Source organism: Enoplosus armatus, chromosome 1 (assembly GCF_043641665.1).
Source record: "Enoplosus armatus isolate fEnoArm2 chromosome 1, fEnoArm2.hap1, whole genome shotgun sequence".
NCBI lineage: Eukaryota > Metazoa > Chordata > Actinopteri > Centrarchiformes > Enoplosidae > Enoplosus > Enoplosus armatus.
In genome coordinates this window covers 2,653,225-2,670,781 of record NC_092180.1, presented here as the reverse complement: position 1 = coordinate 2,670,781, position 17,557 = coordinate 2,653,225, and positions in this window count along the sequence as shown.

The window sequence follows — 17,557 nt, the reverse complement described above, 5'->3', positions numbered from 1 at the left end:
TGTCAGCTAACCTAATTTCAGCTGTTACAGGACACTTATTTGCAGGAAGTCCATGGAAAGTAAAGTGGCCCTGATCAACCAATAGGAGTCACTCGAGCAGCAATAAGGATGTGATCCCTCACTGGCTTCCCACCTGTAACTGTGGATGTGTTAAATTTAATTCTTGACCTTAATAACAGTAGTTTGACAATAAAATATTAACTCACGGTCCAATTATTTGCTTTTTCTGGAGCTTTCAACCGCATCCTGCATCTTCAGCTGCAGGGGTTTGCTAAGTTATCAGGCAGATAGCTCAGGTTTTTGTTAAACAGACGGTTAATTGTGTTCATTGGAAGGCACAACAAAGTGGAAGTACCAGTACCTTTGGGCACCACCTGTATCTGTTTCATCCATCTATCCAGTCAGTTTCTAATCATTAACCAGCAGGCTAATCAAAGTAGCCCAGTCCCCCTCCTCAGCTGCATCCTCCAGCTCTGGGGATCCGAGGTGTTCCCAGGCCAGATTAGATACGTAATCCCTCCAGTATTTTCTGGTTCTCTTCCCAATTAGACATGCCTGGAATACCTCAACAGGGAGGTGTCCAGGAGGCGTCCTCACCACCCAAATCACGTTAACGTGCTCCTTTCAATATGACAGTTATACTCTGAGCTCCTCACTCTCTCCCCGACGACGGGCACAGAATCCCTCCAAAGGAAGCTCAATTTGGCTGTTTATCCGAGGCGGGGCTGGAACATTTTCAATGTAGGTTGCCAGATTTGGGTGCACACTCAAAGAAGGGGTGGGGGTGGGGGCATGTTTTCAAAAACGTGTACATTTGAAGCCCGGTCAAAAATACATAACATTTGTAAAACCTGTAAGTCTTGCATGGATTAAGCAAACAGGGTGTAACATGTCACCACTGAGCTGGTAGGCAGATATTTTTTACCTTTGGACAGAGTCAGGCTCGCTGTCCCCCCCCCCCCCCCCCCTACTAGCTAAGCTAACCGGCTGCTTCTTCATATTTAACAAGCAGGTATGAAAGTGGTGCCAGTCTGCTCGTGTGAAAGCAATGTGACAGTGACGAAGCTAGTTCCAGCTCAGTTTTCAGCTGTTCGGTTTTGGATTAAAACTTGGGGACTAGTCATGTCGTGTCATGTGGCTCTCCGGCCGTCCAGTGACAAGTCATTAATTTGAACATGACTTTTTCTTCGTTCTGTGTGTTTTCCAGTCTCACCTCGGTAATGCTGACCCAGCGAGAGAGAAGTTATGGTTTGACGATTTGACAGACATCCTGTCGATCCTTCCTCCTGCTGTGAATGTGTGCGAGTCTAATATTCAGCGTTCCAGTAGAATCAAACTGACGACATGTGCGTGCCCTGTGGAAATATTACAGGCCTAAAGACACAATATGTGGCTCTTGGCCGTGCTGTCTGCTGCAGTAACTCTCTGCTCTGTGGAAACAGTTCTGTGGTTATTACAGAGATGGACGCTACCTTTTGTTCCACTTTGATGGTGCTTCAGCCTTCAGTTTGATCAGGCAGCTAAATATGAAATGCATTTACGTAACATAGTTACGCAAGTGCATTTTATCTGTTAACTACATGACTACTGACCCTTTTTATAAAGCATACCCAAGGTTTTTTTATTATTATTGATTTTCTACCTTCCAGGGAGGAAGAATATCATTTCAATTCACTTACAACAGGAAACTGATCACACTTGGTGTGCTTTAGATGTAAGCATGAAGGTGAAAGCAGGGACTATTCTGAAAACTCTTGTTGCTCTTCCTCCAGTATCTGAGATCGTGGAGGAAAAAAATCTTTTTTTTACCATGAAAACAACTTAGAATTGCGGCTCCTGTAAACGGGGACGGTTTGCAGTCAGTTATAAGACAGGAACAAGTTTCATTTCAATTCATTAGACTGTGAATTTATTGTCCTGTTAGTGAGCGGTGACCGGACGTCTCGGCTTCGAGCTGGGTGCAAGATTCACTACTACAATGTCCCGGTTTTCACCACAATCAAAATAATAATCACGATATTATACTTGTTTTCAGTTTATCATGTTATTACCTAAAAGTATAAACAATGCAGTCAATCAATGTGTCATGTGGACATTTCTCCTTCCTCTCCTGGAAGGTAGAAAGTGAACCTACAGTAAAACGTATGGTATCCTTTAGAGGATGGCTGTGTGCTGGTAGTCCTTTAAAAGCCAGCGTTGTAATATTTACATTCATCATTTGTCCCTAAACTTAAAGCTTCATCATAACAGTGCAAACCTGCTGGAAGAGAGTCCTGTACAGATTTAGCTTGATGTATTTTACAGAAAACCTGATTTGTGAAACACGTTGTAATTTCAGTCCTCTTGTAATTTTCTCTGCCACTGATGTCTGAACAGCAGACAGAAATCAGATCCCTGGTGGTTTCCGGCTTGTTAGACAGCCTTGAGTTGACAAAGGTTAGAAATTCAGCGGCTGGTGTTTGTGTCAGATGTGTGAAGAGTCTTGAGTCCGACCGTCGGTAAAAGAAAAGATAAAAGAAAGACCACAGACACACACACAGAGGATATATACCATGTCAGGGACTGTTAGCTTTCAGTCTCTTATTTCTTCTTTTACTTTCTTTCCTCCTTTGATCCTTTGAGCCCCTTGTGCTCTCTGTCGCCTTCACGCCTTTCTTTTGTAGTTTCAGTTATTTCCTTCTTTCCTTCCATATTTATTTCTTATTGAACAGAAAAAGAGAAACTGAAAAACCAAGGAAGTAAAACCAAAGAGAAATTACACACATTCTCCCTCGACATTCACGTATTATTCGTTCGGAGAATGAATATATTTATTTCCCAGTTTCCCCAATTCAGATTTACCACAAAACATTCAATAATTTGACTTTGTCCCAAGGACACGGAGCGTTTCCTGATATTGTGAGATGCTGACAGGTGGGGGCTCCGGCCTAAATTGAGGAGACAAGTACGACGCCAGCCAATTTGAAATTCATATAACCCAGATTATCAAATAAATCATCGTCCCAGTTTTCCTGCCGGAGCTTTTTATGTGATCTGAAGCGACGCTGAGACTTTGAGAGCTGAAAGAGGAAACGCTCGTAAATGCAGTTTGTGGATGAGGTGGGAGACTTTGAAGCATTTCACCTCATCATCACCGCGTGGTTATGAATACATTTGTACGACACTGATGTTGTTTAGTGTCAACAGAAAAAAAGCCCACTTGCAAAGATTTGGCAGATAATCAGCAAAGTAAATCTTTCCTCAGTTAACGGCACCAAATGTAAAATTCAGCACTGTGAGCATTTCACCGTTTAGTTTCGAGGCTCATTCCCAAACAGAAGAATGTCTTTTCATAATATCAGCTCTGAACAGACTTTGCTGTAAATGTAGGCACTCGGCGGCTGAGGCGTCGGGGTGGGAAGAGTTTGTGCTGAGCAGTGATTGGTGCATTAAGGGAAAGGGGCGGTGCTTAGGATCAGTTCATCGGCAGTCCTGTCACGGTCTCCGGTCCTGTTGTTGGACTGGAACCGGTTCAGGCTTAGACTAGTCTCGGACTCAACTTAAGTGGTACACAGCACAAAAAACGTACGCGAGGAACATGTGACTTGGGTCATGTGTTATACATGCACGTTGTCTCCGAACGAGTTTTATCTGCAGTGAAATACATCATTTCAAATAGTGTTGATGACGTTCGGTTTGCATTGATGCCACATCATCTTCATCGATTTTTGTAATGAGATGTTAAATGATGGCATTTTCTGTAATTAAAAAAAAAGAAATAATGTGGTAATATTTCTGTGGGAGTTAAATAGTTTTGTCTCATAATAACGGTCATTAAGTGTCTGTCTCTCTCACACACAGCAGCAGTAATAACGAGCTGATAATGTTCGGTGTCATTTAACTTGTTGGGGTTCAATTTGTTCTGGAAACTGAAAACAAAATCTCTCCATTTTTTTTATCAATTTTTAATAAGAAATAAACATTATAGAACTTAATACTAGATAACAATATTTTGATGAGATGCATGAAAGCTGCCACATGCTCTCATATCTACCTTCTACCTTCTCATCTGCACCTCGTTTCCCTGCCAGCTCAACTCGCGGCTGCCTCCCTCTTTGTTTTCTGTCCTTGGCTCAGTTATGCAGACAAATTAGTTTCTGAAATCTAATCTGGCTGTTTGCATTCATCAGGTTGGATTTGTGCATTCAAGTGTTGTTTACCTTCCTGAAGCGGTCACAGCTTTAACAGTTTTTGTTTTCTCTCAGAGCTGTTGGCTGGATGAGATGTATTGTGTGTCTCTCTCTAAAGGACAGTGTGAAATATGATTCGAGGCCGGGACGCCTTCAAGAAATTAGAATTTGAATCTGAATTAGATTTTTATAAACCACATATGAATATGATGTAAATATTGCAGAATATAAATGCTCCCAAATGAAAAGTTGCTAAATGTGACTGTCTGACAGTCAGACGGGTGAAGTCTGTCAGTGCTGTCAATTTTAGGGACATTAATCACATTCTCCCACATAACTTTGTTTGTTCAAAGAGAAGTTGTTTATTTATCCATATTTAGGTAAAAAGATGACGGTTTGAACATACTGAGCACATGGCAGAGCGTGGAGAAGAGATTCACACAGCAGACTGAGAAGTTTCTGTAGACATGTTGATGTCAGTCTTAGACTCGACGTACCTGTCAGGCCTATGTGGGCTGAGTATTTGAAACAACTGGGATAAATATGAACTAACAGACTCTCTCCCTTCAGCCCTGCGCTGGTTAGCGACGTGGCAACTACGGTTCAGTTTAACCTGCAGTGGAAACACAGATCCACCTGTTACTGCCTCACAATGTCAATACGTTTCTAGTCGTCCACCATGCTGTTTTTAGTTCCTATCTATAATATATATACTTATCAATTTATATATATTATAGATATCCAACCAAGATTTAGCCTCTCTTAAGTAGTAAGCAGCCTACGAGGAACTGAATTGTAAATCCAAGACGGGTCGGTCTGACCTCGGATTAAACGCTGTGTCTTAACCATCAAATCTATTACTGGAGGGAGATACATCACCATCAAGTTAATAGCAAACCATTATTTACGCTTCCAGCTGTTATCAGTCGTATTTCTGACCACCTGGTGAATGTAAGTCCGGTATTCTCTCTCTTTTAGCTGATTTTTGGACTCTAACAACTCTTGGTGATGAAAAAAAAAGGTGATGGTTAACTGCAGATCTGTGATGGGATGCGGACTCCAGTATCCTGCATGTAAGTCAGATGAGCAACACACCAATCCACCACCCCGACCCTAACCCAGCTAACCTTTCCACCAGCAACTTCACTGCCAAACAAACTGAACCGCACAGTGTTGTGCTTGCATGTTGAGGCGGGACAGCTACTGTTTTGATGTCAAGCAATAAACTTTTCACTGAAGTCCTTGTCAAGGCAGATAACTGATTGATGAATGGACCCATCAGCAGGCGGACAGCAGCAGAGGTACACAAAGTGCCTTTCAGTTTTCAAGCGTGGAGGATAGCAGGCTTTCAATTCTTTGCCGTCTCTTATCTGTCACGCCTTTCGTGCTCTGAAGCATCAGAGTTTTCAGGATCCAGTTTCTCGGATATCACCGGCAAATAAGTAGAGAAACTTCACTCAAATGACGCCAGTTTCAAACTTTTGATGGTACAGTCGGTGCCCTCGGTGTCCTGCCTTTTGTGTCTATTTGGGGCAATTTTGGGGAATAAGTGACAGCAAACACCCACTTTCATTATCTTTTCTTTTTCTAGTATCTGCAACTGCACCACCTACGTTAACACTAAGATCTAAATAATAAAACAAAATGCAGTCTACAGTCATGGCCCAGCTGTTATAGACCATTTCTTGAACAGTAACTTCAGACAGCAGCTTCAAAAGCAGCAAAATGGAAAGGAAAGCAGATCTGTCAAAGAGAAAGTAGGTCAGAGAGACCAGTGAACGCAGTCTGATGTGGAATAAAGTGAAAGCAACACAAAATGCCTCCCAAAGGGTTCTCAACTAAATTCTGGTGTGGAAATGTGGAAAAATAACTTTAAAAAAGCCCCCTGAGGCTAATTTGTGATTTGTGATATTCAGCTATAAAAATAAAACTGACTTGACTTAAATATTTACATTAATAGCAGAAAATGACAAAAGTTCATATTTGATTTGAAAGTTGAAACAAATACCAGAAGTCTGTCTGTGGTGGACGGATCTCTGGAGCTTGAACTGACGAGCTTGATGTCGATTTACTGACAAGATAAATCATAAATGATGGCAACAGCATTCAAAATACTTCCAACCCTGTCTCCTGCTTTAAAACTTGTATTCATACACAAATAAATCGTTTTGTTAAATATGTGTTGAGAGGAGACACACCTGCAGCCTGGATTATGTTCACTGGCAGCGGCTCTTTAAATCTGGAGGTGCTCAGACGTCACAGAGCGGTGATTAAGTCGTGCAATGTGCAGGACTTTCTTCTTAATATCTACTGAGGAAGCAGCTACTCTTCCTGGCGTCCGCACAACAAAACATAACATATGAAACAAGACTTATAACACGCGTAAGAAGTCTGGATAAACACATGTTCGAGACAAAGGGACAAATTGAATTCCGTCGTAGTTGTTCGGTCCGGTTCATTAACGCTGGGGTTATTATTAATGTGTTTATTAGTAGTCTCTTAAAGCTTCACTGATCATAGCAGGTAAACTTTACAGATCTGCACACTGCATCTGTCCAGGGTTTAACTCCTCGTAGCCTGCCTGGTAATGTTTTTCATACCAATATTTTCAATGTGTCTGACGCAAAGTGAATTTTCCTCTTGAGCCCGTTCGATATCCTTTGACCGAGGCACAGCTGATCATTATTAGTGGCACGGTGGCCCTCATCATCACGCTCCTGCTTTTTGTAATAGCTGCAGTTCAGACTGAAGAGTGTTCCTTGATTCAGTTTTATTAGTTGATGCAAAATGTCTAAGTTGTATCGCCTGCAAATAGAGCAGCACTGCACAAGCAGATATTGTAGATAATAAACATTTTGTGACTTTGCAGACATGTTCGCAAAACGTTTCCTCATTAAGTTGATAAAAACTGCAGTTTCATATAAACATAATTTTCAGGTCATTTCAGTCCGGACGAAGCTTCGTGACCTCTGAGGTCTTCATGTGAAAATACGAGATGCAGCTTTTACCTCGACACCGTCTCACTGCGAGCGAGCTTTGTGCCATTTGACATCAACAGTCCTTCAACTTCTGAACCCGGCAAAGGTTTTAATATATTTCTCGTCCAGCAGAGAGTTGTTTGGATGAATAGTAAAGGAGCAAAAGCAATCCTGACATGTTGCCAGGATCGACTCACTCAGCACTCAGACAGAAACTCCTGCAACAAGAGCAAGATCTAATTTGTTTGACGTTTTATTTTTTTGCATTTTACTGCTATTTTTTAACTAACTCTCAGCCTGCTCGGGAAAATGGCCGGAGGTGAGACGCAAAGAGAAAGTGAGACGATGGAAAAGCAGCTCAATAGGATTAAAGAGGCGACAGCGAGGAGGAAGGAGCTGCAGAGGGTCCTCGCTCTCGTGTACGTAAATAGTTTGGAAAAGCTGAAGCACTCGATGCTAAATGCACAACGAGGCAGCAGAGCCTCGCTGTCAGCTATTGACTCTGTTACCATGGAAACACATCCTCAAAACATCTTCACACATGTTGCATTCATACTATGCATGAGTTAGCGCAGATGTTGAGTAGCAACCGGTCGAGAGTGGACATGAAAACACGAGCCGGTATTAGTATTGTTAATAAGGTAAGGCATTCATCAGCACGTACACACACACACACACACACACACACACACACACACACACACGAATGCATTCATAGGATGTACTGAATTAATATAAATCGATATCTATCAATCATTGACGTGAAAACTTCATCAAAGCACCAAAATAAAAGCTAAATATCTGGTCTAAATATTTGGACAGTACACCATTATTAAGATTGATATTTATTAATTATATATTCTTTGCATGTGTGTGTGTGTGTGTGTGTGTGTGTCGCTGAGAGATCTCACTGCTTCCTATTTATTCATCCACATCGAGTAAAATTTAACATTCACAAATGTATTCTGTCCTCGAGTTATTTCTAATTAATTCACAACTTTAGCACTTTTCAATAAAGCTCCATTTGCACCCGTCATTAGAACTAATAACGAGAGAAATCCTGACGGTGCTGAGTCATTATTTCTGAGGGCAGAAAGCAGGAGGCTCCTTTTCTTACAGCAAATACATGTTGAGGAGGTGAAGAGGCAGATGTTCACAGTTGTTACCTTTTTCTTCCAACCTTCTGTCTGATGGGAGGGGGGGGGGGGGGATTAGTCTGAAATTAAACTCCTTTCAGACCGACTGTTTGGTTTTTCTGGGGTTTTTATGCTTATTTTGTATTCTTGTGCTGTCGCAGGGAGCACGGTTTAAGTTTGGGAGGGATCCACTTCCATCTCGCTCTTGTTCCTATGAGGTTATGAATGCACTTTTAGTGAATCGCTATGGAGAAATACATAGATGGATAGATAGATGGATCTAGACAGCCAGCCAACTGATCTGTATGAATAAAGTTAGATAGGAAAGCTAGAAAAGACACCTGTCATCTGTCTTAAACAATTGAAAGAAGAGAACAAGGTGTCATTTTACAGCTCGGAGACTGGAGATCAGCTTCTCCTCTGTTGTTTCAGCGCTGAGCAGTGGAGACATTTCACAGCGGACCTTGTTATGATGTATTGATGCAGAAGAGCAATATTTCACTTTGATATAGCACCTTAAACGTTCTGCTTTTACCCGTTGATGCTTGTCCTTGTTTGTTCTTGCTCTCAGCATGTCCATCGAACTTCATCTATTTCCTGCTGTCGGGTCACTGTTGTGAATAACAATCATTCTTACCTGAATTAAGTGTAAATGAGTCAAAACATCAGGAAAGAGTGCTTCATGCACAGAAATAATGCACATCTGATACACACAGTATGATTAATGCACCTCAAACAACAGAAAAGTGCTGCAAGAAAATAAACATGGGGGTAATTATGAACCAAAACTCCTGTGACAGGCAGAATAAACCGTGTTGCCTCAGCTGCACAGATTTCACTGCTGGACTGTTTGTGCCCATTTGTCACAACTGTACAGTCCCAACACAGTTTGTATGACAGTGACTGATTTCAAAACTTTGCTATTTTGCACCATTTCGCTCTTTTTCCCTCTCTGTGCATTCTTGAACTGGAGTCCTCTGGCTTCAGGAAACAACAGTGTGTACTCAGCAGAGGAAGGTTGAATGACACTGGATGATTTAGCTCAGCTTACCTAAATGAATTGATTTCCCTTTTTTTTTTAAATCATCCTCAAATTGCACAGACACATCCTCATCCTCATCTCAATTTGCATTGTGTATATACTGTATATCTGTAGCACACCACCTGCAGCACTTTGATTTGACCAACCAAGTAATTCCAAGTCCAAGGCCGAAGGTCAGCTTGTTGTTCGCTTCCTCCCTCTCACTCTGTCAAACACATCCATCTTCTTCTGAAGGGTAAATAAGGATAAAGCCCTACGTTAATGAGCAATTAACACCAGCCTGGTCTCTCCCCAGCTTTACTGTAGTTCCAGAATAATCTGACAGAACGATTTCACCCGTGTTAATGCAGATACATTATTCATACAGGGAGATATGAGAGGTTGGCAGCTGAAAAGTTGCATCAGGTAAAAGAAAATGTTGCAGACATGATTATCACCATCAGTGTCAAACAGACATGAGGTGTGTTGACTCCTACTCGGTGTCGGCAGAGTCATTTAGAGTGATTGGAAAAGCACCCCACAGATCAACATTTCACTCAGAAAGATAAATCAGGAAGCGATGGTGCTGCCTTGACAGCCAAAACATGCATTTAAAAAAATCTCTTAAAACATGTTGTTGGATGACATCGTAACCTACATGGTGTTGTGGATGCTTCTTATACCATCATATAGCTCTGAAACTCAGTCTGATCTTACATTTTTACTCATAATATTGTACTGTAATAGAGATAACTAATAAATAAAGCAAATGAATGACATGAAGCTTTAGCCTCAGTCTTTTTAGCATGATACCATGTGTGTCGCTCTTATTTTGAAGCATTAGTACTCATTTGAGATCAGAATAACCTTTTCTATTATTTCTTGGTTTGGTCATTTCTCTACCGGTGGAAAGAACAGGTTGCATCACACAGTTAAAGTGACCAGTAAGGGATCATGAAAGGGTTAAAATGGTTTATCTGGCTCATATTTTCATCGAGAGAGCAATTTCGAAGGCTCTGTTCAATTCAGAGTGTCCTCTCCATCCTATCTGTGGAGAGTTTGAGTGCCAAAGGCCACATCCAACAGCGAGGGGCAGCTGATGAGTCTTCCATGTAGAGCTGCTGAGTGATGACAGTGATGTTGTTTTAACCACTGATGACTGGGTTGGTTGATGGATCCAGGATTTATGTTATGCTGTCACTTGATGTACATTGTTTTACGTGAGCTTGTATGTTTTTTCATAGTTTTATTATATGTTTTATGTATCTTTGAGCAGTAATTATACATCTGATCGTACGAGAATGACGTGGAGTTCCCCAAGGCTCCGCTCTCGGGCCTCTTCTGTTCAACATCTACATGCTCTGATTTATAGAAGGATACCACCAGGTGACTGTGGTCCCGTACAATCAACAGTAACTGCAGACAACAAATCAATGACTGGATGTGCCAAAGTTTCCTCCAGTTAAACAAAATAAAGCGCAAATAATTGTCTTTGGACCCAAAGAAGAACGAATAAAAGTTAGTGCTCAGCTTCAATCTTTAACTTTGAAGACCACAAACCAGGCCAGAAATCTGTCCTGGACTCAGACCAAAATTTTAACATTAACATTAAGACAAAAATAATGTGTCAAGAATTAAAGGATTTATGTCTCAGCAGGATTTAGAAAAACCTGTCCATGTGTTTATCTTAAGTTGACTCGATTCCTATAAAACTGTCTTCACGGGTCTCTCTAAAAAGTCAATCAGACAGCTGCAGCTTCAGATTCAGAGTCCTCACTAAGACCAGGAGAGACCAGTTCAGTCCAGTTCTCAGATCTTTACACTGGCTTCCTGTTTGGCAAAGAAGCACACCTGAACCGGGTTCTGCCGTTGGCTTGTAGAGCACTAAGAAGCAGCATTCAGGTTGTATGCATCTCGCTCTGCACTCAGTGTGCCGTTCACTGTAACGTTCGTTCTACTGTTTGATTTGTCTTATTGTGTCTTAGCTCATGTCTTTTCATAGCGCCTCGTGTTTCCTTTATATCCTGTCTTAATGCCTTTCTGTCTCACGTAGAGCACTTTGAATTGCCTTGTTGTTGAAAGCTGCTACACAGATAAATGTGCCTCGCCTGTGTGTGCTTCCTCACTGCAACACAGATTTTCCTTCGGATTCATAAAGTTAAATGTGAAGTTGAAAAACCAAAGACATTCTGGGACAAGAAGGAAATCACTGACTGAAGTGGACATAAACAAGGCAGATTTACAGAATGTAAATAACAACACTTGATCACAAAATAAGCTGTGAAGTCCACTGACCTGCATGGATCGAAGATAAATCGACTTGTTTTCTGCTTCGACAGCTCTTGACCTCTTTGATGAGCAGGACGGTCCTAAAGTATTCTCAGCACATCTAAAAGTGAAATCATTTTGAGGGCAAAGCAGATCACCAGCTGCTCAACTGCCCCAGCCCTGGCACCCAGACCTCTTTTATCTCTGGCTCCACACACACATATATCAATCCCAATAAAGTAACGACCAGAATAATTATCATTGACTCTAATTTAATGAAGCAATGCAGCGTTGAAGTCAAAGCATTAAGTCTTTATCTTTTAAAGCCAATTCCCTGCAGCATTGATCGGCTATTACACAAGTATGTGGCGAAGGTGTGTGGAGAGACGATGCTAATGAGCTACTCAGCTGTGAAGCTACATTTGTTCCAGACAGGTTCGTCACACCTGACCTGCAGCACATCTTGTTTTATTCTTCCTGTGTAATGTTTGAAGTAAGCACCAACAATGAAAATATAGCACTGCTCCCGTCACAAACGCTCAGGCACAACCTGGTGATTTGGGGACTGAGTTGTTCTTCTGATATCAGAGTCAGCTGAGCCAACATGACCAGTAAAAACAAGGAAACTATTAGCCTGTCAAGACGCTTAACCACAGTATCCCATTAACCCAGTTCATGAAAAACTGCACTGTAACCACAACAACTCAAAAACAGACATATTCATACTTGTGCAAAGCCACAGTACATTTGTACATTTGTTTGGGAAGTTGCACCAGTAAAAAAAAATACAGTAATAGAAAAATAAGTATAAGAATATTGAGTCTATATCTTATAGAAGGTTAAAAATCTAGTTTTAAGACCTTTATTGTGGTTTATATGTCAATATAAAGTTGCATTTAATCAACTAACTGACCAGAGGCCAGGTGGTTTTATTTATTTATTTTGTGCCGCTTGTTACAGGGACATATGTGTACAAATGTAAATGTTGCCACTCAGGAAACAATAGCAAACATTGGCCCTCCAGTTAGTTAGTTAATCCGGTCCAGTCTGACCACTCAGTCTGTCATCGTCAGCTCAGCATACTGAAGGCAGAACAGACCAAAATAAAGCATCTGACAGTCTGTCAACACACTGTAACACACTCAATTGTGATAATATGTTTTATTCTTGGCTCCATATTACAAATTATAAGACTTGTAACCTCCCGCCCAGTGCATGCTGGGAAAGGCTGTGGCAACCCTGACCGTGAAAATAGAAGCAGGTAGAGAAAGCGGACGGATGGAGATTTAATTTTGAATCATCAGTAATGTTGTTCTCTGTCTGCAAAGAAAAGAACACAAACAAACAAACATCTGTTCAGTAAAACTGTCTCATTGCGACGCTGACGCGCTCCAGCTTCATATCACTCACACACGAACCAATTCATTTTAATATATTTTTTAATAAGACCGGCATCACAATGCTGCAGTGTCACGGCTTCATATTTCAACATGCGTCGAGCCAGCTGGCCCACATTTAATGGAATTTCCAATTTAAGGCTATTTTTCAGGGCAGTAACGGATGAAATCACAGCCTCATTAGTCCGACACATTACACAGCTGAGAGCCGCCGCCAAGGTGAGCTAAAGAGGCTTCCAGGCTGCTGAGCGCTGCGTTACCAGCAAGCACTGGGACTAAAATGACACTCATGTCCACCTGAAATCCATCAACGCGAGCCTCAGCTGTTATTTACCGCGTACTGGCTGCGTCGTGCCGTGCACCTTTATTTAACTCCACCTGCACATTAACCAGGAGAAGGACACACACAGTCCTGATGTGTCTCCTCAGGAAAACAAAAGAAAAGCAAGAGCCAGACTTGTTTTTCGAGCTTGTGTTAATAGAGAACAATCAGCTCAGTGTGCAAAAAGTGAGAAAAATGCTTTTCAACATCATGAAAGGAGCATGTGGAGGAGGCACGACAACAACAACGTTCATCATCACATTCCTGGTGTGAAACGACGTATGCTCACCTGTTTACCACCTTAGATTTTTTTCTCTTAACTTCACTGAAAACTTTTCTATAAGACAAAACATTTCAGTAAAGTTATAAATATCTTCATATTCACATGTCTTCATCAAGTTCGGACCAGAGAGTGATTCACCAGAAACATTCACCGCTAACATGTTGTTGTTTACCATCCAGCACCACCACATAGTCCTGGTTTAGCATGCTAACGCTGACAGGCTAATGAGCGCTGAACACACAGCACAGCTGAGGCTGATGGGAATGTCATTAGTTTTGCAAACCAAAGTTTTGGTCAACTTAAAAAGTAACCCGATGATGTTCTGGATAAAAGTCTCAGATCACCAAAGTTACTTCAATTCACCCTCAATAAAGGATATTGATTAGTGCACGTGTAAGCTAATCATAATAAAACATTAGTGTAATGTTTCATGTAGACGTTGTATCACCACACATAATTCATGTAATCATGTTTGCAGGTGCAACCTAAAGTTCACCGAGTGGCTGGTTCGTTCTTTTCTTCCTAAAGTTAAAGAAACACAAACTTCAAACGTCATTCCTGAATATTTAAACCAAAGTTCACAGCCGTCTGTGTCCACCATCATCCTTAACTTCACCTGGACGGGAATCTGGTGCGTGAGTGTCTCCTTAGACTTGAACAGTTTTGTTTTCTGTAGTTTTGAAAGTAGTATTTCAAAGCACCACACACACACACACACACACACACACACACACACACACACACACACTCCAGTGCATGTCAGAGGAGCTGACTGGTTTGGACTGGAAAAGAATTTGATCTGAACAAGGATTCCTGTTCACTTGGTCGCCATGGAAACAAGATGTGGATTTTGGAGTGTCTACCTATCCGTCTGCAGCTGTGTGTATCTGCATGTGTGTGTGTGTGTGTGTGTGTCTTTCTTTCTGCCTGCCAATCACTTTTGAATGTGTCTGTCGCTCCACTCGTCTGTCTGTCTGTCTGTCTGTCTGTCAGCCTGTCTGCTTCTCCTCGTGCTGCAGAGCTGAAGAGTTTTCACACTTTGTTCGACGCCTCTTGTGGGAGATGAGACCTGACGCTTACGAGGAGAAGCAGGTGGAAGTTTAGTAAAACAAAACAAAAACCTGGTTTCATGTTGAATACCTAGAATTAGTTTGATTTGTTCTCTGGCTCAGCTGACACTCAGTCAGTCCTCTTCATGGACAAGCTGTAATGTGCGGAAGGAAGTCTCACTTACAGACAGTATTACCCAAGATTAAACATATGGAAATCATTTGATATTTACATAAGTAATTCTGTGTGTGTGTGTGTGTGTCTCAATCTGCCAACTTTATGAAGTCAATTATCATGGCCCAGGACTCGGGGTGTTGGCATGGAGACCAATTAGCTCTAATTTTTCACACTCAGCTGTCATATCTTTGCCGTCGCAGAAAAACACCACTTAATTTATGAAACTCACATTGTGCCTGTGGTTCTCGGCTGTCATATTGAATTAATGTTAGTGTAGAAAAAAACATCTTTATCTTAAAGAATAATCTGAGAGAAACACGATGCCGTCGACTAACAGGCTGAGACTCGTAAATCCTGGATGAAAGAGGAAACTGACTTGGTCGAGTTATCTCTTTCTCCATGACGACATGGAGGGAAAGGACGACACAGTGTGTCCTCCTGCCCGTCTGCCACGTACCACAATCACAACACCACTAATTGGATTTTTAATGGACCTTCATACATTTTGAATTCAGGGTCCAGGAAGCTATAACACATAATACTAAAACACAGACACATTCACAAGGTGGGCATTTTCAATTTGTGCATTAAAAAAACAATTCGAAAAGTTGCAAAAAAAAGTTTCTACGCTTGGCTGAGGTGGAGAAGTTGGTGTATCGATAAAAATTAAAAGAGACAAAGTGCAAAGGAAACAAATGGTGGAATGATGGTGGATGGAAACTTAGATTATAAATTCGCTTTTTCTTTTGCAGATTTTCTGACAATTCGGTTAAAATTCAGGCTACATTTGGGTGGAAACCTGGCTGCTGTCTGTTTCACCGTTATGAACAATGCATTGCAGTGCTTTGACTCCGGGAGGGAACTGAGAACGTGTAGCCGAGGAACCAGACGACTGATGAATGGAAGAAAAATAAGAGACGTTTTAACTAGAGAACATGTTTAGTATTACTATTAAAGTATTACAGTCCGGTCAAAACGTACATAAAGTAATGGTCAGATAACCGTGAAGTAAGGCAGGACTTCCACTGTAACTACTCAGTATGATTTACCACTTTGCTTAACTAATTATTAAGTAATTAGTAATGAATGAGAGGCTACTAGTTCAGAGCCAAACTTCTGCCTCTTTCGATGATATAAAACAACTCTTGGCTTTGTTTGAAATGCAGCTCTCTCAGTGTTACAGAGTAAATCAGGAAATCATGCCGATCACATATAGAATCCAAATCGTGAACAAATCTCTTCAAACATTTTTGTCAAGCGTGACTTTTCTGAGTCTTTACATGCAGGTTTCTTGATTAGAAACAGGGAACACACAGCAAGCACCCGCAGGCTGGTTTCATTACATGTGACAAGTAAGCAAATGAACTTTTCTCCAGTGAATGAGCCCCGAACAGAAGCGCTGGCGCACGTCCCTTCAAAGACGCTGATTTTTGAAGGAGCCCTCTTCCATGCAGCGAGGTGGTTGTGGAATATTTGATGAAAGGAAAAGAACCGTGTGGTGTCACCTCATGTTTGAGTCACTGTTGGGCTACATTCAGACAGGAAATTAAAAAGAAAACGTTGACATCTCAATGAACAGATCGCATCTTTTCATCAAATCTCAGCCACAAAGACTTAAAAATCACATAGTTTTACTTGGAGATTTAAAAGAGAGGCCTCATCCTTTCTGTTGATATTTAGTTTAGGTTGCTTGTTGTGTCTTTTTGTGAAAGTAACCGACAATGAGTCACAACTGAAGTACTTATAGACTAAATGGGAGAAAACAGAAGAGCGAGAAAGAAAGGGCACTTTCATGTAATGACACATCCACCTCCTTCACAAACCAATGAATTTAAAATGAACATGGACTCAGTCAGTCCGTCTAATACAGACCACCAAATGTTTCGGGTCAGAATCCAAAATGGGTGTCACTCGATCTGCCGCTCAGTCGCCTCCTCGTGAAGCGAGAGTGTAATTCACCAAACGGCAAGACAACTGCAGCTGTGTTTGGCCGGTGCTTTGGAACAGAACGGTACTCGTCAACAAGGTGTTCAGAGAGAGGACTTAAGTACAGAGAAGAAGACGTCTGACCTCATGTAATGGATTTTTAATTAAATACAGTTTGAGAGGCTAATTATCCCGCAGCCTCGGCTCTGTTTCCTTTAATAGAACTCGGTGTGTTAGCCGGCAGTTTATATGTACGACTCGCTTTCCTAATGCCGGTCTCTGCTAAAGAGCTAACAAGGACTTGGAGGGGTCTTTAGGCAATTTGATTTCCTGAGAAACACTGCGAGAAGCCGAGAAACTGCAAATTACAGCGTCATTATCATTAGCACATTGGAAGGAAAATGTTGTGCTGATTAAAAGTGTCAGCGTTAACGTTTAACAGTCTGAAGAGAGCGACCCGAGAGAGGAAATGTGTTAGAGAAAGGAGAGCGTCTGTCCTTAACCGTCATGTGATGTGGTGAGAGTTTGTGCATAATAGGGGAAGTTGAGAGCACTCGATTTATGATTCATCAGATTTGACAAGATAACAGAATTTAACGACAAAGCATTTGGCAATTTTAAGCCTGAGTGGCAGCGTGACAGCACAAAAAAAGATCCAAACTCTGAGCTATTTCTGGTGCAGGTGGTCTTTTTTATAGCCGTCTAAACAGGCAGAAGCTCAATCTGAGGTCCATTTTCTGTAAAAAGATCAATACCAGGAAAGGCCAAAATCCAATTTTGGAACATGAATGATCTCGTGTTTGTGCTTTGAGGCCCGATCAATGGTTCCA